General features: G+C 38.2%; 1 long non-coding RNA gene across 1 annotated transcript; it reads right to left on the bottom strand.

The window, feature by feature from the left end:
• Nucleotides 1–146: 146 nt before the first annotated feature.
• Nucleotides 147–21,432, bottom strand: LOC122206960. The gene is made up of 3 exons (XR_006196633.1): nucleotides 21,330–21,432; nucleotides 11,980–12,299; nucleotides 147–281 (listed from the first exon to the last, which is right to left on the bottom strand). It is a non-coding gene; the product is annotated as an uncharacterized LOC122206960 (long non-coding RNA).
• Between the last annotated feature and the right edge of the window lie 2,001 nt (nucleotides 21,433–23,433).

Raw genomic sequence — 23,433 nt, 5'->3', positions numbered from 1 at the left:
GGACAAATGGACAAAACCTTAACCATTTTCCTGTTTTCTCTCTTCTTCAAAATGCTTATTTGCAAAAAAACTTTTACATTACTCTAAGATGGGGGAAGTGAATTAGGTCTGTTACTAAAATACCATAATTTAGCTTCTTTCCTTCATATGCATTAATAAAGTATTAGTGATCACATTCCTTGTAGCTTCCACTTTCACCACACTCATTATCTTCAAGATCTTGACCTGTTAGCTTCTTCTTCAAGAAATCTCAAAAGCAATGCATCATCTCATCTGGGGTACTGAAATGAGGAAGGAAAATGACGTGGGGTAAAACTGGGACTAAGAAGTTTAACTTTGATTCACCCTTACCTTGGCCCTCCCATGTTTATATACTAATAGAACCATAGTTCAGGTGACTACCAGTGCCAAGGAGTCCAAGCCAATTGTCTTAATCTTCCTGGGCTGCCATAATAAAATATCATAGACTGGGTGGCTTAAATAACAGAAATGTATTTCCTGTTAGTTCTGGGGAGTGGATACCCAACATTAAGATGCCAGCAGGGCTAGGATTCTAGTAGGTCCTCAGGCCTATATGAAAATGGCCAAGATATGCAAAGAATGTCTGATCCAATCCAGGGAGCTAAGACTCTTCCAGCAGATAATAAGAAGTCTTCATAGAAGGTCATGAGACTTTCTTGAGACACAACTATCCCTACGCTGGTGAGGCAAGAGCTACTGATACAGAATTTTGGGCATCAGGATTGACTAGACCTGGATGAGTTTGCAGTATCATTAGTCACTTCAGCTGGAAAAAGGAGCCGACACATTCTCCACAACTATTCAGTCAGTATGACTGTATTGCTTTCTTTATTGTTTTCACCACTTCTGAGAAAGTGCGGGAGATTAAAAATGGAGTCTGCACACTTAAAATCAAGTCAGCTAATGATAGTGGTGGGACTAGAACCCAAGCCCCTAAATTTCCAGGTATACTTCCTCTGTTTGTATTCTATTGCACTTTAAATTTGAAGTTGGATTGACATTGCCTACAGGGAACGGAGACCCCTTATCTGTTTTATCACTCTAAATTACTATTTGAGAGTTAGGGGGTGAAGCAGCTTCTGGGATGATGAAAATAAGAGTTCATCATCTTGGAGCACTTATGTGTCCTACACTTTCAATGTGTCATACCATTTAATTCCCCCAAACACACCTGTGTGGTAGGTATTCTTACCATTTTCATTTTATGTGAAAAAAGAAAGGTTTAGAGGAGAACAAAGTGTCGCAGCAAAGAAATAGCAAATCCAAGATTAAAACCCAGCTTGACCAAGTGTAGAGTCAAAGGTTATTGACAGGAAACTATAGACCATGTGCCTAGTAGAAACTACTTGCTCTCCTACAGCAGAAAAGTGATTTCATGTAAATCTTTATTGGTATTGGTATTTTTACAACATGTATTCTGTTACAATGTCATTTGAACTCCACCATTTAAAGGTAATGCACATTTTCTCCTAAATGATAAATCAAACAATAATGATAATGTTTCTTCTCCACAGACAGAATTTCAGAAACACATACTTCAAAGTGGCAAAGTTAGGGGTCTTTCTCTAAAAGAATGAACAATTCAGAATTCCATGATTTCCTGAAATAATGTCCTGACTTTAAGCCTGCAGTTGCATTTTTTTTTTTAAAGAAAATAGAGGTTGAGATGCTAGTCCTAAAATTACCCATTACCCAACCTCAGTGAAACATCAGATATACAGTTGGTCTCTTCCCCACTCCCTATCCCCAGCTTAGAGAGTTTCAATTATCCCCAGAGGCACACCAACCTGCTGTGCTAAGTAATAGTCTCAGAATTCTGAGACTGCTTCCACAGCCCATCTCTACTACTGACTCACTGCATGATTTGCTAAAACCAGGTTTGCTCACTCACTGAGATGAGCTAAGAGAAATAACACTCCTAATGTTTAAGACTGTGAGCAGACAACCATGCTCTCTGGGCAACAAGCAAAGAATGCTTAGCAGATGTAATCTGCTTAGTGTTGCAATCAAAACCGGTAACAAGAAATTGTCCAACACATAGTTAATGATATGCTTCATCATTATTTGATTGCATCGTAATTTGACCTAAATGGTGAATGGTTTGTGTAAATTACTGTATTTATTAGCAATGACTATCTCCCAACATTTGTATGGCACTTTAAAGTTACAATGCACTTTACCATAGATTTTCTCATTCTCTCACATGAGAAGATCTAACGAGCTCAGTAAATATTAGTTTAATTTAAATCACTCAAAACCATGTTAGAAAAGCTGGCTAGTAATTACTAACTCCTTTCATGGATGAGGAAGCTGAGACAGATATAGACACACAGCTACTTTTCGATTCGGCCAGAGCTAGAGCCAAAGCCATTTGACTTCCAGTGATGGCTGGTGTTTTTACTACCATGTAGTTAAACATAGCATTTCTGAAGGTAACATCAATGCTGGGTGGACATGAATGGGTGGAACTAGATGAAAAAGTCCCTTTTCAGCTGTACCCCTGTGGTTTAGTTCTGTTTATCTCCTTCAAGGGGCTTGTCTTTCTATTGCTTCCTGCATTGCCATCTAGGATCACCTCTCCCTTTCACTTCCTTAAGTCAGATGGATCTGTCCTTTACATTGGTTGAGATTTCAGAGGGAGGAGGGGAGATACCTCTCAGAAGACTCCTGCTCACTATTAATAGTAAAAGGGGCACCTGAGTGGCCCAGTCAGTTAAGCATCCAACTTCATCTCAGGTCGTGATCTCACGGTTCATGGGTTTGAGCCCCGCATCGGGTTCCTCCGTGCTGACAGCTCAGAGCCTGCTTGGGATTCTCTTTTCCTCTCTTTGCCCCTCCCCGGCTCACATTCTCTCTCTCAAAATTAATAAAAATTAAAAATATATAGGGGCTTGCCGTAAAGAGACAACTCCTATTTGTATTGTGCTTTGTAGATAAGCTCTAATAGCCTATCTTTTCACAGGAGGGTTTACATTATCTTGCCCTTGCCTACCTCCCCCCCCCCCCCGCTAATATCAGCTCCCCTGTTCCTCCAGATGCACTCAGCTCCAATTGCACAAGACTTACAACAAAATTTGAAGGTAGTAAGGTATTTTACACCTCAATAACCTTGCACATGTTATTTGCTTTGATTGCCTCTCTCCTGCTTTACCCAAAGTATCTTTAAATCCTTAATTCTTTTTCTTCAACGCTTAGTCATCAGAGTGCCCTGGGGGTGATTTTAAGAAACACTGACCCTAGACTCTGTCCTGGGCTGGTTGTATCTGAATCTTAGAGTGGGTGAGCTTGGACATCCATAAAAATGTCTCTTTATGATTTTGGTGCTTGTGAGGGTTGAGTGTCACTATTCACATTTCTGACTATCCCATTAGGCCTTTAGCTCTTTGGGGGGATAGAGGATTTCATTCACTTTTGTATTCCCAGAGCCTAGCATGGGGTCAGACCCTTTTACTAGGCTTTGATTTGTCTCCAAAACAGAACTGGTTAGGTACGCCAAGGGATGCTGGAGTTTCAAACTCCTCTTTTAAACAAAGGCATTTTTGTACTGGGCCTTTACATGAAGCTGCATTATGCCTGACAATGCTGGATGATGTCTTCTGTTTCATCTTTTCTGACTTGGTATGCTTCATTCCTTTTACTTGGTTTTCCTGAAACCTAGTGTCCTAGTATGTTTCCATTTTGGCTTCTGCCTTCTATCTGGCCTGTATCACTTACGCTGCCATGCCTATGACAATTACCAGTAATTGATGATGGCTCTATTTTCCAATTAGACTGAACATGGCCTCAGAATCCTTATCAACACAGAAACATAAGCTCCATTTCAAATAACTCAGTAAGTATGTGAGTCAAAATCTATTTGTGTTCTCTAACCTGGACTCTTGAATTGACAACACAACTTTGGGTTGTCTAATCTGCCCAATCAGTTTCTTCTGGTATGAACTTCAATATTCCCTGGCTTTAGCACTACATTTATAGAAAAGAGACACATTGCCTTGTGCCCTACCTACTATAGACTGAATGTTCGTGTTCTCACAAAATTCACATGTTGAAATCTTATCTCCAAAACATGGTATTTGGAGGTAAAGTCTTTGGTGGTGACTTGGTCATGAAGGTGGAGACTTCATGAATGGGATTAGTGCCCTTATAATTTTTTTTTAATCTTTATTTTTTTGAGAGAGAGACAGACAGAGCATGAGCAGGGGAGGGACAGAGAGAGGGGGAGACAAAGAATCTAAAGCAGGCTCCAGGCTCTGAGCTGTCAACACAGAGCCTGATGCGGGGCTTGCACTCATGGACCGCAAGACCATGACCTAAGCCAAAGTCGGCCGCTTCACTGACTGAGCCACTCAGTCCACTGACTGAGCCCTTGATTAGTGCCCTTGTAAAAGAGACCCAGAAAGGTTCCTTGTCCCTTCCACCATGAAAAGTTACCGAGAGAATACAGTCCTCTATGAACCAGGAAATGAGACATTACTAGGCACTGAATCTGTTAGGACCTTGATCTTTGACTTCCCAGCCTCCAGAACTATAAGAAATAAATTTCTGTTGTTTATAAGCCACACAGTTTATGGTATTCTGTTTTAGCATTTGGAACATACTAAGACACCGTCTCAAGCCTTCACTTTGTCCTCAACAATCAAAGGAAATGGTCAAGTGTTGACTGCATTTCATGTGACTATTCCATACCACTATGTCAACTTTGGAGAATATAATAATAGACTTGAGAATAGTAGAAGTCATCTATTTATATGTTCTCAGCCAACTGATATTTACAAGTAGTCCCATCCTATTAACTCTTGGTTGTTGCTATGAGGTCATTTTCTTCGCCTTGACACCTATATGTCTCTAGTCTCTGAAAGTGGTTGGAATTGACATTTTGAGCTTTAATTGTCACTATGAGAGGTGCCCTGGATGGCCTGTTGGTCCAAGAGCAATGAAGGACAGGTAGATCAGGCAAGCTCATCTGCCCCTGACATCATTTAGTTCTTATATCCTATAAGGAGCAATATGACTTTGGGTAAGTGAAGTAAGAATTGTATGCTTTTTGTCCCAAATTTGTAGAATGAAGCTATTGAGCCAAAGGTTTATAAACTGTTCTAACCCTAAAACTGATTCTGACAAACTTGTGATTGGAGACAATGGCAGAAATTAATGTCTCTTTCATATAAATAAGGAATATAGGGTTCTTAGATTATAAATAAATTGAGCAAGGTCACTTAAAAGTTAAGTGTGAAGTGTCTGGGTAGGGTTTTTCCTTTTCTGGGACCTTTCTTCATGCCATATGTGTGGTTTGATGAGAGTGCTTTGTATCTCCACTATGACCCACCTTCTAGTTACAGCTGGTGAGTTGGAGAGTGGGAAATTCCCTACTTAGCCCAACCCCTCCCAAGATTGCAGGAGTGGAACTAAGTGGTTTTCCCCTCAGACTGACTAGTAACTTCAAAGAAGTAAATTTACATTAACAATTGTTCTGTTCGTGCTAATGTTTTTCTAAAACAGAGAAAGTAGAAAAAGCATCAGTGGGGTGGGGGATGCATAGAAAGAGAACAAGTAAGAGCAGATATGCAAAGAAGTACAAAGAGAGAGACAGCCATTCACTTATCTCCAGTTGATCTAGATGAGGGAGTTAAAATTCTTTTTTTCCTCATAAGGATATCCAATTGGCCCCGCTCCATATTGAATAGACTATCATATCACCACTGTACACAATGTCATCTTTGTCATAAATTGATACTTTTTTAGGTCTATTTCTGGACTCTCTTTTGGTGTATTTATTTGTTTATCTTTGCACTGTCTGAAAGTATGCATTATGGAAATCTTGGTATCTAGTAGAATAAGTCCTTCAGTTTTGGCCCTTTGTATTTTTACATCCTATTAGAAGCTTATTAATTCCTACCATAAAGAACCTGCATGGGATTGTACTGAACATATAAATCTATGAAGAGAGAATTAAAATCTTTATAATAGTTCTATAATCCAAGAATATAGTACATTCCCATGATTTAGTTCTGCTTTAATTTCTCTTAATCATATTTTATAATTTTCTACATAAAGTTTGCACATTGTTCATAGATTTATTCCTTTTTGATGCTGTTGTAAATGTATCTTTTAAGATATCCATGTTCTTTTTTTTGTGAATATCTAGAAATACAGATCATTTTAAAATATACTGACTTTGCATCTGACCACTTCATCATATGTACCTAATAGTTGCAAGTTTTCTTTATATTATTTTGCCTTTTTATGTATATAATCATATCTATGAATAGACCAGTTTTATTTCATCTTCTCAAGTTCTTTTAAAAAATATTTACTACAAATGGTTATAATCAGTATTTTTGTCTCCTCACAATCTCAGGAAGAAAGTATTCTGTATGTCACCAGTCAGTATGATGTTTGCTATACATTTTTGAGGAGAGAGGGGCAGGTCATATACATCTATTCTGTTTTCTTAGAGGTTGTATCATGAATGAGTGTTGGTTTTTATGAGATTTTTTTTTCTGTATCTATTGAGATTATCATGTTTTTTTCATTCTTTAATCTGTTCACATGGTGAGTTACGTTGACTTGGAATTTTAACCAAGCTTTGTATTTCTGAAATAAACCAAACTTGATCATGGTATATTATCTGTCTTATATTATTGCTGGATTTGAGATTTGGCCTGCCTTAACTTCCTTCCTTCCTTCCTTCCTTCCTTCCTTCCTTATTTTCATTTAATATCCTTGTCATCTTCTTAAATGAAAATTAGACTGCATATTGGGATGAAATTAGTTCAGGTGAGATGTGGAAATCTCAGTGTACTTATTTTTTTTAAGGTGTGTTGCCTCATAAGGCAGATTTGTTGTGGGAAGATAATACAACTTAACAGCAGAAACTTTGTAAGCAGCACTGGAATCAATTTATAAAAGGATAATGGTAGTTTCTCGGGGAGTATAAAACACATTGAATCTACCTTTGTTGAGACTGGTGTTTGTGTTTACTTAGCATTTTATGTCTCAGCCTATTGTGGGACTCCTGTCTTCTTCAAATGGTGCTAAGCACATTTTTAAGGGATTATCTCAATCCACCCTGCAACATTGAGTGGTGGATACTTTTTAAATTCCCATTTTACAGGTAGGAATATTGAGATGCACAAAGAAGTAAATAATTTGTCCAAAATGATAAGATTACGCATTTAATATGGGATTTGAAATAAGGACAATAATCTTATTACATAGGTATTTTCCCATTTTACTTATTAGATTTTTCCTTTTCAGTGAAATCGGGAAACTGCCCCAATATAGCACAGCTAGTAGGGAACCACTGTTGGTTTTAAACTCAGATCGATAGAATTCCAGCATCCATGCTGTTCCTTCTGAACCACATGGCTTTGGGGATATCCTGGAGCCTACTTTGCATACCGTTCTTTGCAAAGAGCAGATCGCAACTTTGGCAACACATTCTCAGAAGTTGTTGAGTGCGTCCACGGGCCTCCTGCCTGGAATTCATTATTCTTGTCTCAGCTCTGCCACTCAATAGCTGTATGACATTGGTCAAGTTGTTTTCTCCCCGTAAAGGACATGGGGGAGAGGAATGAAGGTAATCTCCCATTCTTTATGACTGTACAGTGGTGGGAAACTGTACATTGTTAGGAAACAATTATAATGATCCTCTTTCTTCCTGAGCACAATGAGATTGGTCTCATTCAAGTGCATTAGGGCTTCATTTGTGTGCTAGCATGAGTGTCTCCCAGTTTTGACACAACATGGAGCGTTAAACAGTTGGCACTACTTGCTATATGGCAGATTTCTTAAAAATATATCCATTATATTATAACTGTCATTCCTCCTTCTTAGAGCAGTACCTGGCACTCAATAAGTTTTCATTTATTATTGCTGACATTTTATTTATTATTGTTTATTATTGTTTTCATTTCATTTATTATTATTTATTATTGGTATTATTACTACCATATGTCTTCCAGCTATTGTACAAATTGTGAAGAAACATAAAAGCAAAGCCATTTGACACCATCAGAGTTGTCAGACCCAACAAGATAAATCTGCTTGAGGCAATTCCAAAACAAGTGCTTCAACATGTGGCATGAGCAGTGGGGTGACACATGTTATGTATGCGGGGACAGATTAAATATACAGGAAACCCTTGGTTTGCGAGCATAATTAATTTTTTGAAAACATGCTTGTAATCCAAAGCACTTACATATCAAAGCGAATTTCAAGAACCATTGGCTCAGTTGTGATCATGTGATGTTCGGCATCATGTACTACTCGTATTGCAAGACATTGCTTGTTTATCAAGTTAAAGTTTATTAGAAATGTTTGCTCTTTGGGGTGCCTAGGTGCCTCAGTTGAGCATCTCTGTTTTTTTTTTTTTAATGTTTGTTTATTTTTGAGAGAGAGAGAGAGAGGGAGAGAGGGAGAGGGACAGAGCGGGAGAGGGTCAGAGAGAGAGGGAGACACAGAATCTGAAGCAAGCTCCAGGTTCTTGGCTGTCAGCAGAGAGCCTAAAGCAGTGCTGGAACCCATGGACTGTGACATCATGACCTGAGCCGAAGTCAGATGCTTAACCAACTGAGCTACCCAGGTACACCCCAGAGTGTCTGACTCTTGATTTTGGCTCCGGTCATGATCTCTGGTTTGTGAGTTCAAGCCCCAGGTTGGGTCCTGTGCTGATGGTGCAGAGCCTGCTTGGGATTCTTTATCCCTCCCTTTCTGCCCCTCCCCCACTTGCTCTCTATCTCTCTCTGAAAGTAAATTAAAAAACAAACTTAAGAAAAAAAAGAAATATTTGCTCCTCTTGTGAGATACTCGCAGAACAAGTTACTCGGAATCTAAGGTATTACTGCATATATAGATGAATTTATTCCACCATGAGTTAAACTTCCTAATTACACCACATACTCTGTGTGTGGGTATATGTGTGTGATTACCTGATAGGCAGTTGGTATGATACATAAGTACACAGGAATACAAAGTCCTCACTTGTCTTCTTCCTCTAACCATCACCAGGCTGATCCCCACCAGATAATATCCCTGTATCACTGTTAACAGTTTTGTGTGAATCCTTCCAATTCTTTTCCAATAAACAAATAATACATTTCTTTGTACAGAAATGTATATTTATTTTTCTGCAGTGTCTCCCATTACCTAATAATATACTTGAGATATGTATAGATGTACCCCACTCTTTTTAACCCTCGCATATTACTTCATAGTATAAATGTAACTTAATTTATTTTACTCTACTTTCCCTATTGTTAGACATGTAGGTTGTTTTCTGTTTTTTTACTGTGAAAACAGTGCTTTAATAAACATCATTATTCATATGTTTCTATGCACACAGATATGTATTTCTTTAGGATAGGTATCTAGAGGTTAAGAGCTTTTGTGCACATGGTGATTTACTGTTTATAACCCCTCCCCCGCTTTTTAACAAAAAGAAAGAAACAAACAAAAAACACCAGTCACTGTTAAATATCTGCTAGACACTGGACACAGGACTACAAGTTTAAATATGTTGCATCATTTCTTCTGTACTGTCATTCCATTTGTAGGTGACAAAAAGCCTTCTGCAGATTAAGCAACTTATGCTAGTCATACTGCTGGTAAAGTGGTATCAAATGTTAGTTTTTGGTGACTTTTGGAGTAATTTTTATGCTCAGAAGAGACTATTCAGTAATTTTAATTATTTTTAGAAATTAATATTTAACTTATTAAACCTACCCTTCTTCCTTATGCTTTTAAGTTCAACTGATACACAGTATGATTCTGTTCATGAGTCGAGAGAATTTTAGCAATCACATTTAAGGGGATTTTGCATAATGTTTACTTCCATTCACAACCTTCATAATTAAACATCTTCAAACATCTTCAAGTATATAAAATTTGATATACAGGATTTTTTATTTAAGCATTCTAATTGGTGACTGACAAGCCTTCCCAACTATTTACATCACTCCTAGAAACCTTAAAAATAAAACAGAAATATGCTGAATCTTAAGTCACTTTCTAGTGTTGAGCATAAATTGAATATGACTTCAACTTAAAATATATATTCAAATCAGTCAATTACACATATCAAATAAGAGTAAGAAAAGTGGAATCTTATTTTAATTGGCTAAATTGTATAAAACATTAAGAATATAAAAAAGATTTCAAAACGCATAGACTCTTTATTTTAAATATTATTATTATGGATTTCATTATCTTAAATACGTTGAGAATTCATTCTAGATCTTCCCAGAATTTAAGATGCCTAACCATTAAGGATAATGGTTTTTGTCATACAATTTTAGGATTAATTTCTTTTTTTTTAAGTTTATTTATTTATTTTGAGAGAGAGAGAGAGAGAGTGAGAGCGAGCACATGTAAGGGAGGAACAGAGAGCAGGAGAGAGAAAGAATATCAAGCAGGCCCCAAGCTGTCACTGCAGAGCATGATGTGGGGCTCAAACTCATGAACCATGAGATCATGACCTGAGCTGAAATTAAGAGTTGGGCACTTAACCGACTGAGCCACCCAGGCACCCCTAGGATTAATTTCTAATGAATTAATTATTGGTGATTGAATCCTCAGATTTACTGAGGTACATAATAACCAGAAATTTTTTTTAGGGGGAGATACTGTCTAAATTTTTGTCAGTCACCCTCACAAGATACACTGAACTCTATCTAGTCATTTTGTTAATTACCAACATGAAGGGTTTATTCAGCTCCTACATTGTGAAAGAAATACATTTCAAGCAAGAATAAGCTGAAAGTTTGTTACTCAAAATGTAGTATTTAAAAACACATATTGAAATTAACATTATCTCATTTTTCCTAAGCTTCTGAGACTAATTAAACAGATACCTTTATGAAAGGCATATTATGCCTTCATAAAGTTATGAAAGCTATGGTACCTTTATGTAAGTTAACATAAAAAATTAACAGAGTTGTTTGTCTCTTTTGATATACTTCTCAGAAATCGAGGCAATGAATTCCTTTAATAATGTACACTAAAGTTAATTTATTCTTTTTTTTTTCCCCAGTCAGACTACTTATTTTCCTTTATTTTTTACAAAACTAAAGGAGGACCCAAAGCCAGGACCAGGGTGAGATAAGCAAGGCACCTAGGAAGCAAAATTTAGGAAAGCACTCACCATTGGGGGCATGCAAGTATCCACTCTTGCACAACCTGACAATGAATGCCTCTTTCCTTGTCTCACCCTGGACTAAATCCTCACCCACAGTCCTGGCCCCAGTAAGACCTAGTTGAAATACCTGATACCCAATTAAAATTAAAGACAATTGTTGGTATTAGAACACTGCATAATCTTTGTTGTAGAATTCAGGAGGGGCTCAAAGAAATGACTGCTATTGCTAAAATGAAACTTAAAATTTTTTTAATGTTTATTTACTTTTGAGCGAGAGTGAGAGAGAGAGAGAGAGACAGAGAGACAGAGAGACAGAGAGAGAGAGAGAGAGACTGAGAACGGGGGAGGAGCAGAAAGAGGGAGACACAGAATCTGAAGCAGGCTCCAGGCCCTGAGCTGTCAGTGCATAGCCTGATGCAGGGCTCGAACCCACAGACTGCAAGATCATAACCTGAGCCGAAATCAGATGCTCAACCAACTGAGCCACTCAGGCACCAATGAAACTTTTCAAAAGTTTTTTCAAAAATGAAACTTTTATCAGTGAGGATCCTGATGCAGGGCTTGAACCCATGAACCATGAGATCATGACCTGAGCCAAAGTCAAGAATAAGATACTGAACCCACTGAGCCACCCAGGCACCCCACTATAATGACACTTCTATCTTTGAGAATACTCTTCACTATAGTGGAGAAATAGTGAAAAATAGGTATAAAAAATTGTAAATCCTGTCTCATTCCAGTAATAATTCATAATCCTCCAGGGATAAATGGACACGTTTTTAAACAAAACACATTAGTTCCCTATAGATACTGTAACAGATTACCTCAAATTTAGTGTTTTAAAACAGCACGGACTCAACATCTTCTAATTCTAGAGGTCAGAAGCCCAGAGTCCCACAGGGCTAAAATCAAGGTGTCCTCAGAGCTGTGTTGTCTCTGAAGGCATCAGAACCCATTTTCTTGCCTTCTCTAGTTGCTGGAAGTCACCTGCATTCCTGGGTGCATCTTCAAAACTGCAGCTTTTTGGACTTGGGCTCTTTTGCTTCCCTCTTCTAAGCACCCTTCTGATTACACTGGGTCCACCCAGGATAATCTCCCGGTGTCAAGATCCTTAATTTAATCACATCTGGAAAATCCTTTTATCCTGTAAAGTAACATATTTGCAGATTCTCAGGATTTGAATATGGGTATTTTGGAGGGAGGATTATTCTGTCTACCACAAGCCCCTTCCACCTCATTCAGAGATGTATTTTTTTAAAGCTTATTTGTTTTGAGAGAGAGAGCACACGCACCAAGTGCGTAAACGGGAGAGGGGCAGAGAGAGAGGGAGAGAATCCTAAGCAGGCCTTGTACTATCAGCACAGAGCCCAGCTTGGAGCTCAATCCCATGAACCATGAGATCATGCCCTGAGCCAAAATCAAGAGTCAGACGCTTAACTGGTTGAGCCACCCAGGCACCCCAGAGATGCATTTTATTTTTATTTTTTATTTTTTATTTTTTTAATTTTTTTTTAATGTTTATTTATTTTTGAGACAGAGAGAGACAGAGCATGAACGGGGGAGGGTCAGACAGAGAGAGAGACACAGAATCTGAAGCAGGCTCCAGGCTCTGAGCTGTCAGCACAGAGCCCGACGCGGGGCTCGAACTCACGGACCGTGAGATCATGACCTGAGCCGAGGTCGGACACTTAACCGACTGAGCCACCCAGGCGCCCCAGAGAGATGCATTTTAAATGAAATTTTAATTCTTCCATGAAAAATGTTTTATTAACAGAAACAATACTTTTTTATTCTTTAATATCAACTCTATACTAATTATAACAGTATGAATATCTCAATCCAAAGACCTGAATTTTAGCAATTAGAATCTTATGGTTACAGAAAACTGCAATAATTTCTCATATTCATTTTTCATTTCATTATTTCAACATATTTCATAATTTCAACATAATTTCATTATGGAGCAGTGTGATAGAATGGCAATATGGCAATCTTTCAAATATAAAAAAATATGCTACAGAAAGATAAAATTCCATTGGGATGTGAAATAGTTACATGAATTCAAAAGGAAATGAAGTGATACAAAATTTTTAATTGTTAAAGACCTATTTCATATAATATATAAATGGATAAAGGTACGTATCAGATCCTAAGTGGTAGATTCCTTCAAATATATTGAAAATACAGATAAACTCTTATTTTCAAATATTAATATTTATAATATGCTAGAAACTATGTACTTTACAGTTACTTGATCTTATGCTAGAAATTTTCAGGTGAAAATATAAAACTGTATGATACACTACATCGTTTCAAAATATTTTATAAGATGAATGAACAAATGTACATTTGAAGTTGTACAGTCCTAACGTCATACTGAAATACTGTTCTAGGTCAAGAGTTGCCCATCAGTACCAGAGATTATTGGAAATAGAATTTGACGCATAATTAGCATGTAAACTATTTTCAGTTTTAATCTCTCTTGAGTCCTTATCTGTAGATAGTAGTAATAGCACTAGCTTTGTTCCCGGGGATTTTGTCACTACCTAAAAGGACAAGTTGTCTAATTTTGTTCATAAAAGATAAAGTGCAATACAAATTATAGTGATTAATGTTGTTCACTCTTATGTAAGCACTAACAAGTAATAGGGCTTTTCCTGAACCCTTTGTTTTAGAGACAAGTTTGCCATGAACCTGCTTAGGAGGAGATCAAAAGATCAAGTAGGAAATCCTGACAATTGCTCCTCTGCTCACTCATTAAATCTCCCTAAGGGATGACTTTAATGGGAACAACTGGTGACTGTTTACTGAGTTGTAAAAGTTCAGGTCTTTGGAGATTTTCATTTTGCACAGAGTCTTTCAAATAGGGATTTTAAAGGTTACATTGAAATATGTCATCCTTATTCCTCAATCTTCATGCCTGTGACCTCAGAAGGACACTGATAATAGCTTTGTGAAGGGGAGATTTGCTACTCTCCAGAGGCATTGGCCATAATTATTTGGTGGGAAAAGCTAATCATTTTCTCACTTGTAGGAAGACTGGAGCTTCCATTGGTGGTAGTCCCTTTGGCAAATTGAATGGCTTTTCTTATGGTAATGTAGGGAATGAATGAACTACACATTAAGGAGCTGTCTGAATAGGAAAATGTATTGACATTTCAGCGTTCCTTATCTGAATTGTGTTGAAGAGTGGCTTTGTCAAATTAAAATGAATGGCAGGTCAGAGCAAGAATTAGGAGCTCTTTCTCACTGCTCAGAAGACGTATTAAGTGTTCTCTAATTCCAAGAGTCCAAAAAGTATTAGCCAACTTAGGTTACAGACACAAGGTTTCCTTACCGGATCTTTGTTGGAAATGTGGAAAAATGAGAGGCTGCAACAAATCTCCGCAAAGGCAACTCTTGACTCTTATTTTGTTGCTTTTCCACCATTGTCATGTATCAGCTCCTTACACAGAGGGCAACTTTGTGTAGTGGATATGGCTTCAATTGGAGCTCATGAGAATCTCTTTCTGCTAACTTACCCCTACACATGTGGCCAGACACTGTATTTCTCTGGTTCTCATTTGTAAATTTCAAACTACTGGGTCAGAGCAGCAATTTTTTTATACCAGCCTACACAAAAATGATAACAGCCTGCACAAATCACTTTGTGTGTGTGTGTGTGTGTGTGTGTGTGTACATGCACATACACACACTGGGCTTCAGATTCATAGAAAGCCCAGCACTGATTTTACGAGAAGAAAACCACATCACCTTTATTTACCGTTTGTTTTTCCACTCCAGAAAGCCTTCAAAGTATCAGTAAGTGAGATGGACATTATTATACAGCTAAACTTTAATATACTGTAATTAATTTTAAAAGTAGATTTTTTGAGGGTGAAGTGACAAAAAAAGGAGATAGATATCCAGTGAGGAGACTGAAGACCAGAGATGCAACGTGACTTCCCCAAAGACCTAGAATGTTTGCAAATTATCCTGTGAAAGAAAATGCTTTAAGTCGAAAGAAGCTGAAAGCTCTCCCAGATGGCTAGGAGTTGGTTGAGCCAACACTGGCTGAGTTGGATTAGAACTCACTTTCTGGGAGTCCCTTTCGAAAGAAGAAAGTGAAACTCTGGAGCCCACTTTCAGAATATATCATAAGAAAACTTGTTAAAATTTCAACCTCTTTATAAGCAGAAAGCATAAGCCAAGAACTGTGTGAATGCTACCCTATGAATGCTATGCAGATAAAAGCCTGACTGTCATGTGGGAAAGAGAGTTATGAGAACCTATGCTGCTGGTGATGTAATCAAACTTGGAACATCAACTCTGGAACAAATTTCATTTGCTGGGTTTATGGAAGAAAGCTGGATGTAGGGATGATCATTAAGGATCCTCACTGTGGCTATAGGGGTTGCTCTGCCCAAGGCCACTGTGGCCCCAGTTCTTAGTTTGCCCTTGATTTTGAATTTTAAAGATTGCTGCTTTTTGCCCTTGAACCTGCTATCCACTTTCCTGGCAGCAGTTTCCCTGGTAGTGAGGTCCTAGGCCAGATCTGGAACACGGTCTCTGCTGGTGATTGCTTTGGTGCTCATCAGGTTCAATTCTTTGTGATTAAAAATAATGTGCCTTTATATCTCGAAAAATAAATAAACGATTTAAAAATACTTGTAATGTTATTGCAAAAAAAAAGACATAGAATTTAGAGTTAAGACCTATTTGCAAACTCATTCTAAGAGCTATACCAATGACTTTAACTTTTACTAATAGTCTCACCTAAACTTATTTCTTTTTCTAGTATGTCAAAAGAAAAGGTTAACAACCACCTGTAAACTTCTGCTAGTTAGCTAACAACAGCTCCTTTGGAGAAAAAAATGATGCTTTCAGTGATCAATTCCAAGAAACTCATCAGGCTATAGGTTTGTTTTTTTGTTTGTTTTTGTTTTTGTTTAAGAATCAAGTTTTCATAGGAAGAATATAAGTAACTGTATCTCTCGTTTCCTGGAGTCTTCAAAGGAAAACCCAGGTTTAAGTCTTTGTTTCTCTATGTGTCTACCTTCCTCTGGCAGAAATTCTTGGATGAAGACTGTGCCATCTATCTTTCTTTCTCTTGGGCTCTTCCTTTGCTCCACCTGAATTTTTCCAGCAAAGCTTTGGAAGCTTCCTCTCACATTACAAAATCTTGTGACATGAAGCCCAAATCACCTGTGCTCTAGACATTGGTACAATCTCTTGTACTCCTGTGCTCATCTCTTCTCCTTGGCTACATGTTCTCCTTGGACCACTCTCTTATCATTGTTATGACAAGGAGGCTTGGAGTTCAGGCAAGAATTTATGGAGATTGGAACAAAAGGGGGGGGGGGGTCAATCTGTTTGGCTTCAAGATTCCAGACACGTCTTTAGCCAAGCAAAAATATTATACGGAGTACAAGTGTAGCCAAACAGGCTTCTGTGCTGAGCTTTCAAATCAAAACCTCATAGAAATTAACTACGTGCATTTGCCTGAATATTAGTCAAGATGCATCTTTGTCCTTTCTATGCTTTGTGTTGTTTTTTAAAATAATAATTTGAACATGAATTTTGGCTTTGGTGAAGGATCTTGTGGAGAAAGAGAGGATACAGAATCAGAAAATAGAGGGAATATTGATGAAGGTGGGTCTCTTTATATTTCTTGAGATATAATGGAAAAAGTTGGTGTTGAGCAAACATCCCAGGACATAATTTGGAGATACAAGATTCTAGGCTCAAACAATGTTTTTCTCAGTGTGATCTATTTTAAATACTGTCTGATACCAGTTCTATCATCTTTTATTCAAGGTCTCATCCTACCCCACCTCTAAAGGAATCTAGCCTCATCAATATTTCCTCTATGGTCTTATTCTACATTCTGTCTTCTTCCACTAGCTTCTTCACTTTAGCCTACAAACACGATGGAATGCTCATTATCTTAAAACAGTGACAAAAGCAAGGCCAATGCTGTGAATTGGGTAATACTGGAATGTGTATTAAGCTAAAGTAACTCATGTGGAAATGGCAGTTCAGGCTGCATAGTAACTTGGGGAGTCAAGAGAATGAAGTGATGAATATGGATATTCAAGAAGCTACATGTTTGAGTAAGCATGAGTTAGAATATCTTTTTGTAAACAGAGCCTTGTGCATAATCTCCATAGTGTTTTGTAAGTTTGATATCTAAAATATGGAGCCGGGGGCACCTGGGTGGCTCAGTCAGTTGAGCATCCAACTTCACCTCAGGTCATGGTCTTGCAGCTCATGAGTTCGAGCTCCATGTTGGGCTCTGTGCTAACAAACAGCTCAGAGCCTGGAGCCTGCTTCAGATTTTGTATCTCTCTCTCTCTCTCCCCCTCTCCTGCTCATGCTCTGCCTCTCTGTGTCTCTAAAAAATAAATAAATGTTAAAAAAATTTGATATGGAGTCGGGGTACCCAGGTGCCTCAGTTGGTTAACCATCCAACTCTTGATTTTGGCTTGGGTCATGATCTCATTGTTCATGAGTTCAAGCTCTGCCTTGGGCTCTGTGTTGATGATACAGACCCGGCTTGGGATTCTCTCTCTCTTTCTCTCTCTCTCTCTCTCTCTCTCTCTCTCTCTCTCAAAATAAATAAAATTTAAAAAATAAAATAAAATATAGAGTCAAGAAAGGGTACCAAATCCAGAGAGCCATGGGTGCCATTGACTGATGCTTATTTATGTGAGGAACAAGTTATTATCAATAGAGTCATATCAAAGAGGTTATGGCATATGAAGTGATATTTAAGCACCTGAGGTGTTCTGCTAATACTATGTTTAAACCCTGAGGTGTGAGAAGTAGATCAAAATCTAGAGGTCCTTAAAATGGTTCATAAACCACTAGGACCCAGTTGGGAGCATTGCTGCAAGACTAAAGTGTTAAAAGAGCTCAAAAAGTGGAACATCTGGAAAATGGCTGTGCATCCTCTCTAAGGGAGAAATTCTGTGAGGAGACTAGATTAGCCATTATTAACACAACTGTATTAAAACATTTTCCTCACAGAATTTGGAATCAGAATCCTTGAGGGTGAAGTCTGAGCATAATATGCTTTTAAGTGTTTATTTATTTATTTTGAGAGAGAGAGCCCATGTGAGCAGAGAGGAGGCAAAGAGAGATTGAGAATCCCAAGCAGGCTCCAAACTGTCAGTGTGGAGCCTGATGTAGGGCTAGAACACACAAACCTTGAGATCATGTCCTGAGCCAAAACTAAGAGTCGGATGCTCAACTGACTGAGGCACCCAGGTGCCCCTTAAAAGATTCATCCAGAGACATTTATTTGTGGCTGGCTTAAACCGCTGTTTGGTGGTTGTGGCTACTATGTCAGTCATTTAAAGGGAGTGGAGGAGGTTTGATTTCAAAGTTTATAGTTTTCATAACCCCTCGGATTCACGAAATTCAAATGTTTCCAGACAATCCTCCATCTAACCCAATATATCTTTAGCATACATGTCTATTTCTGTTGAGGTATAAATCCAGATAAAAGGCTACCCAAACAACCAAAACAGCAAATAAGACCATGAAGTTGCAGGGACTTTAATGGTCTGCTTGAACACTGGCATGGAGGAACAGGTGAGGGATTTGGTCTTGGATCTCGTGTTCCAGAATACTCAGGTAGTAGTGATCCTAGGAGATCTCTTCCAAGCAGACTGTAAGGGGTTGAATCAGAGCACTCTCAAAGTTCTTCCCATTTACCCTCAACCATAAGCTTTGTCCTGCAGACACCAATGGCTTATTCCTTCTGCATGTGACAGCAGAAGTTTGCTGACAGAGGATCTCCAAGGGAAGAGCACCTTCTGGACCTTCCGGTGATTGAGAATATGGTGCTTATAAGGCAAGGGTGATTGTAAACTGAAACTTAAAGCCCTGGAAAACCCAGAGTTCATTACATTTGTCACAGAATTAGCTTTCCAGAGGGCGCCTGTCTTGTGTGCTTGTGTGATTAGGGTGCTGAATCCTAGCCGAGAAAAATCGTACAGCCAGGCTGGTTCGTGCCTCCACAAATGTGTCGATTTCAAGGTTGGTTAGGCTCCTGAGACTACTGGTAATTCATCCCAATTTGTCTTCCTTTTTCTATTTCTCACAACCCTGTATCCTAAGAATTCCCTACATGCAATTCAGTGTGTTTTGAAAACATCATTTTTATAAAAGTCTACTTTCTATTCTATCGTATGGTTGTTTTATAGTGTATTTAAACATTCTCTTATTGTTGAGCGTGGAGGTTGTTTCCAATTTTTAGCAGTTATGAATAATGTTGCCATGGATATCTTTGCACTAAATCTTGAGGAAGTCTCTTCTTATTTCTTTACAATAGATTCCTACTTGTAGAATTACTAAATGAAAGAGTAGAAAATTTAAAGATGTGTGTACATATGTGTATATGTTTATGATATAAATAGCACATGCATATACAAAGAAAAACATCCAGACAAATAACTCTCATCCGAAATCCCAAGACTCCAAGATTAACACAGTTAACATTTTACTAAATAATCTTTTGAAAATGCTTTATCCATACATTGTCATAAACTTTCTAAAGAAAGGGCTCATTATACATCTTGCCAAATTCCTTCCAGAGGAACATGACAATATAAACTCCTACCTGCTATATATGAGCACGTTGATTATTATAATTAAATAAATATGTTAGGAAATAATGCCTCATTATTTTTATTAGAATTTATGTAACTCGAATGAGATTGATGATCATTTTTCATGTTGATTTTTTAAAATTTCTTATGAATTGATTTTCCTGTTATTTTCTCTTACTTTGTAAGAGGGTAAAGTTATTTTAAAATATAAAAAAATGCAAGGAAGAAAATAAGTTATTCAAGTATCCATCACACAGAATTAACCCTTGTTTAGATTTTAGTAAAATTTATCTTTTCATAAGTTGTTTGGGTTACATAAGTAGTGTTTGAATACATTGCCTCCTTTTAATAAAGAAAGTACATTGTCTTGACTTTGACCTTTCGGTATTTATATATTTCTTTTCCCTAAGAACTAGCATGTGTTTAAAGAGTCTTCTTCCAAAAATTACATTCTGTATCTATATATCTATATCTCTGTCCATGGAAAGTGTATAATGTGGTTTCGTGTCTGTACTGTTTTTCACCTCTTTTTTTCAGCCAACGTGTTTCTGAACTATCTGTATTGATAATTTTGAGCTACTTCATTCCTTTGAACTACTGAAGTCACAGTGTATGTACATATAGATTTATCCTTTCTCTTGGTGTTAGACATTTAGTTTGTATAATTATTTAAAAAGAAGTCTCAGCCCTGGGTATATGAGAATTTTTTTTTCCAATAACTACAATAGCAGTGCTCTGTCAAGCTTCCTTCTGCTCCCTCCTGCTGAGTAGTGGGATCCCTTAATGACAGCTCATTTGAGCCAGTGAAGTCCCATTCTGTTATTAAACCAGTTACACTTCAGTTCTTTAAGACTCAGTAATGTACATTTTATCACCGTAATCTCATATTCTATTCAAAGCAATATCCCTTCCCACTGCACTCAGACCAGCATGTGGCTCTAAGCATTTAGACTGGGCAGAGGGAGGCAGAGTAGATTGCCCATGAACCCTCATCCTCCACGTTGCCCCCATTTTTCATTTTCCTTCTTCTCTCTCCTGGTATTGGCTAAAAGGAGAGAGGGGGATAAAACACATCATCTGTTTAAGATGGAGATTCTCTCTTGGGTCGATTGTAAGCACTTTCCCAGCTCGTTGATTTCATAGTGGAAAGTGGTAGCAGCCTCTGACAGTAAAGCTCAGAGCACACCTCTATGGTTTCACACTGTAGCAGTCTGCAGACGGGGCTCCACCTCCTTCCCATCTGTGGCCCTGGACTCTGAGTCTAGTGAGCCAAAGTAGGATCTGCTTTCTAGACTTGCAGGAATGTGGACTGGAGTGGATTGTCCTTGCCCCCAGTGGGCTACCCTTCTGTGCTGTCCATCCATCCCTTGTGTCCCTGGCAGCTGGAGTGGGGACTCTCTGGTGACTAAGCAGAAATCTATCCAGAGATAAAATATCAGTCTCCCTTTCTTGTTGACAGTCCCCAGAGATTCTCAGGGTCTTTCTTTTTGTGAGTATGGGAACTGGAAGAACCTCTTCCTCCCAGTTCTTTTTATATGACCATGGGGTGGGAGGGGGTGTCACATGTCTGTTCCACTGACCTGTTGTCTCTGTGTTGGCTCCAGGGGGAGAGGGCTGGCACCCTCTATTGGGCAGTTCTCTGTACTTAGTGCAAGGCGCTTAATGTCTTTGGTTCTCAGTTGTGTACTTTAGTTCTAGGAAAAAAGGAAATATCCTATTTGTATCTCAAAGCATCTCTTTACAATAGTTTCCAAGGTTTTACTGTCCCACATAATGCAGTTCTGAACATCCTTGTGCTACTTTCTTGTACACACATGAGTGCTTGTGATACAAGACATTTAGAAGAGGGTCTGCTGAGTCATAGGGTATGTACATTTTCAGTTTTAGTGGGTACTACCAAATTGTCTTCTAAAATGGCTCTAACAACTTGTACCCCCATAGCCCTGTAAGAGATTATTTCCTAACACTCATCATAGTTGACATTACAGAATTTTCATCTTATGAATAAAAAGTAATATCTCATTTTTAATTTGCTTTCTTGATTTTTTTTTTGCAAAGATGAATATCTTTTCAGCACCCCCCTTTTTCCTGTTGTAATATCTGGCTTTGGAGAACATCAATGCTTTGTCATAGTATATTTCATTACCCTCCTAATTTTTAGTAGCCCTTCAGTTAGAATGATTTTTCTAAAATCTAAATCTTAATACAGATTTAGAAATACAGAACACTTTTGCTTAGAAAGTGGTGTTTCCAATTGCCTTCAACATAAATTTTGAACTTTAACAGGCATGAAAACTCCTATAAGACGTACCCTTGGTATACTTATTCAGTTCATTGATCAACATGGCCTGCCTTACACCCCATGTGTTCCATGCATACTGAACCATCCTTGGCTAATCATTATTCCATCCCTTCTCTTGCCTCTCTACTTTGACTTGTATGTTTCCTGTTTTCTCAGGAATGGCTCTCTACTCCCCAACTTCTACTGCTCTTTGAAGATTCTGTTCATGCATCCTCTCCTCTAGTAACTCCTGTTCCTTCTGTGTGACTTGAGTTTCTCTCAAATACTCTTCTCATAATTTTAACAGTTGTGTTATCTCTTTGTGTCTGGGTTATAGTCTAATGACCCTTGATGTCCTGATGGTCAGCATTGTGACTTGCACATAGGATGACCTGGGGGGGAAATATTTTACATGAATGAATAAATAAATGAAGCTAAGACCTAGAAATCATAGTTATAATGTCATGAACTGTCTGAAAGAAATATATATTTATTTGAAGTGGTTGAGAATTTAATTATACTTTAAACAGTGAACTCTAGTTCTCTCAACTAGAGAAGTTGAGAGAACGGATCAAGAATTGAGGCATAGAATTGGGTAAGAATTAGTGATTTTAGAAATGAATTGCTTTTTTTTTTAACGTTTTTATTTATTTTTGAGACAGAGAGAGACAGAGCATGAATGGGGGAGGGGCAGAGAGAGAGGGAGACACAGAATCGGAAGCAGGCTCCAGGCTCTGAGCCATCAGCCCAGAGCCCAACGCGGGGCTCGAACTCACAGACTGTGAGATCGTGACCTGAGCCGAAGTCGGACGCTTAACTGACTGAGCCACCCAGGCGCCCCAAGAAATGAATTGCTTTAAGTGATGGTATTTTACAGTGGAATTTTCTCCTAGGATGTGAACAAATAGGTATCAAACACCAAAGTAAGCATAACAATTTATAATGGAGAATTCACAGGAAGGAGTGTTTGAAAAGAGGTTAGATGGTTATGACAGTTCTCAGATCCTCATCCACAACAAGCAGATTTAAACGAACTGAGGATTTAAATAAAAAAGACGTAAAGAAGATTTTGGAAAAGGTTGCTGGTGGACACTGAGCTCTCCTACCCATCTCAAGGGAAGGGGTAGATTGTACCTGTCCTTCACCTTGTGCCCATGAAAGGGGCTTCACCAGGACCACTCAGAGTTAACACACACACACACTGGTCTGTTGTCTGATTCCTGGCTGAGCAATGGATAGTGTAAGACATAGCCTTAATTAGCTATATACAAGAGACATAGAAGTGACTGTACTGAGTCTGCACTCCCAACACAGATCAGGGGAAGAATGCATGACTGTTTCTCATGGACCAGTGATGGGTAAGATAAAGCAGGGGAAGAGTCAGAGGTTGCCTGGAGGTGCAA

This window comes from Panthera leo, chromosome E1 (genome assembly GCF_018350215.1).
Source record: "Panthera leo isolate Ple1 chromosome E1, P.leo_Ple1_pat1.1, whole genome shotgun sequence".
NCBI classification, from domain to species: Eukaryota; Metazoa; Chordata; class Mammalia; order Carnivora; family Felidae; genus Panthera; species Panthera leo.
Note: the sequence above shows the minus strand (reverse complement) of the source record. Positions and strands in the feature narration are given on the sequence as shown.